Consider the following 3,244-nt stretch of genomic DNA (forward strand, 5'->3'; position numbering starts at 1 on the left):
CCGAGATATGGTAATTTGATATATTTGGTTTGCTTGGGGACAGACGTAAGTTTTTAAAGGTTGGCAAAACTTGTTAAGAATGACCTCAGGGTTTTATGGAAAATACTGTTTGGGTAGCCATTCGTTTCAAAGTAATTTGATAAGAACTTCATTTCTTTATCAAACAGGGACCAGGAAGAGCGAATGTTATATGCTCTGTTAATTAAAGTTGTTATGCTATTAACCTTATACTTTTGTGGTAAGTAACTCAAATAATACATTCCCAAACCAGTAAAAGTAGGTTTTCTGTAAACAGTAGTGTACGGGCGACCGTTTTCTTTGGTGATAAGCATATCATGAAAGGAAAGTTGGTTTTCTTTTTCAATTTCACAGGAAAACTTAATGTTGCGGTGTTGGTCATTCAGGTAGGATAGGAACAGTTGTATGTTGAGGGGTTTTGAACGCAAGAAAGTATCGTATCGTATTTTGTAAAAAGGGTAATTCTAGAGGGCAGTTCTTGTACCATTTCCTTTATGATAACAGAAAGCGTTAGCATAACACGGGCCCAATGGAGAACCAAAACCAACATAAAACTGATCGTGTACAGGCGTTTAAGAGAAAAACTGATCTTTGTGACAACATTTAAAAGAGAAAATAATGTTTGTTTTATAAACAAATTGTGAAAAGAATTCGCTGTAGATGTATGTGATGGTTGTGTGGTCTCTCTAGAGGTAATTCATGAACAAAGACTCGACGTCAAAACTAGCATGGTTTTTTTGGGTTAAACAATCTTAAATGATGATCAATAACGAAATTCGAGAGTTGGAAATCGTGTTTCTTTTTATGTTAGGGTTGAATGATTTTTACAAGAAATTTTGGGGCCCGGTTTTCAAAGAAGGTGCAAAATGAAAAAAGTCTAAGGGTAAACCTGGTTTGTGTCTTTTGGGGACCAACAAAACCAACGAGAACCCGCTGAAAAGATGAATGATATATTTTCATCGAGGGTTGTTTTTAAAGGGCGATTTTCTGTTTAGCTTTTCCTTAGTTTTAACAGGGGGTGGGCCCGGGTTGACATTTAACAGTTGGAATTTAGACGAACCAGAAATTATAGAAGAGAGTTTGTCAATGTAATCAGTTCTGTTCAATAACACAACGCCCCTTCCTTTATCAGGTTTTGTAATAACAATATGTTCGTCTTACTTAAGATTTTGAAGACTGTTAGTGACTTGTTCAGTGAAATCAGATGAATAAGTGTCCCGGTTTTGTTGTACATAGATACTGTTAAGCCATAAAGGCTATTTTTCTAAAAAGTGAATTGAAAGTGTCTTCATAAATCATACAGCTCTTAAATAGATGACATTCTTTCAAAAGGGATCAAATTTTTTTTTACAAAACTTTTTTTAGGTCAGAGGCAGAAATCCAAGCCCATGATAATGCTTCCTTTTCTTTTCATGTCAGGACTCTATTTGAAAAGTTAAAGATTACGCTATTAGCATCCACTTTTTTGTTAAGATATATGCCTAGATTCTTAATTTACGGTAATGGATGGCTTCTTTCTACGCTTTGATTTACTAACGTAGATAGGCATTTTAAATAAAAAGAATAAACTTTTTATGTTAGATCCTTCATAAGAGTGTCATGTGTGTTCTTACGACATGAAAACTTTTTGTTTTGTCTTTTGATCTCACGATCAAGGAGTTTATATAGTCATGATTTGTAGGTGTTACTGGTGAGGAAAGATCTATCATAAAGCTTGAATTTAAAAAAAAGGAAAATGTCATGCAATTTACAATAGTTTAAAATTTTCAAGTCCAATTCCAAATTCTTGACTTTGAAAAAGTTCTTCTCGACATGGCGATAGGTCTTCAGCGTTAGTTGTCCATATCTCGACGTGAGAATTTCAGCTATAGATTTGCCACGAGGGAAGCGTAATCTTACGATGGAAATGATAGCCAAGGCTGTGATGAACATCTTTATTATGCAAACGGCTACCGTCTTCATCCTCAGAGCTACAAAGAAGGAAGATAAAACCAGAGTTAAACAACAACTCAACAGCCACACAATTATTTACGGTGTAATTTCGTGATCGTAATTACTTGATTAGTTGTTTATGGTATGTTTTTTTCGGTCTTTTAGTTTGTTTGTTTTTTCCCTAATTTCCGTCCATTTTTCTTTTTGTTTCGATTATTTCATTTTTTAAAAACTTTGAACTGCTATTTCTTGCCTGGTCTGGCTCCAGTATATTTATTTTGTTTTGTTCCTTCTTTATAGCACTGAGGATGAAGACGGTCGTCTTTGAAACGTTTGCACAATAAAGATTTTCATCACAGCCTTGGCTGTCATTTTCATCGTTAAAATTACGCTTTCCCTCTGGCAAATACACACACACACACACACCACACACACACACACACACACACACACACACACACACACACACACAAAACACACACACAAATATTATATATATATATAATATATATATATATTATAATATTTTATATATATATATATTATAATATATTTATTTATTTTATATTATTTTTTTATATCTAATCTTTATTTATATATTATATATATAATATATATATATATAATACTATTTGTATATTAATATAACATATACATAATTTTGTGTTGTAGTAGTTGTAATGTTGTGTGTGGTTGTGTGTGTTGTGTTGGGTTTGGTGGTGTGTTGTGGTGTTGTGTGGGTTTTTTGTTTGTCTTTTTATTAATTATATTTATAAATATATATTTTTTATTAAACTATATTTTATATAAATATATATATAAATTTTTATATTATATGAAGGGGAAAACGTTAAAAAAATTTATTATTATATAATTTTTTTTTTTATAATATATTATATATAAAAAAAAAAGTTTAAAAAATGTATTTATGTATGTATTAATGTTGGGATAAAAGATATATATAATATATATTTAATATATTATTTATAGGTATATATATGTATATATAAAATATTATAATATTGGGTTAAATGATATATATAATTTTTTTTAAAATTTTATGTATATATATGTAATATATATATTGTATATATTGTTAATATTTTATGGATTATATATGTATATATACATATAAAAATTTAAATTATTTTAATGTTATATATGTATATTATTTATATATATTATATTATCTATTATCTTTATACAAAACATTATTACATTTATATAATTTTTGTTTAATTATATTTATACAAATTTTATATACAATTATATAATATATTATAATATATATTAT

Source organism: Penaeus monodon, unplaced genomic scaffold (assembly GCF_015228065.2).
Source record: "Penaeus monodon isolate SGIC_2016 unplaced genomic scaffold, NSTDA_Pmon_1 PmonScaffold_510, whole genome shotgun sequence".
NCBI lineage: Eukaryota > Metazoa > Arthropoda > Malacostraca > Decapoda > Penaeidae > Penaeus > Penaeus monodon.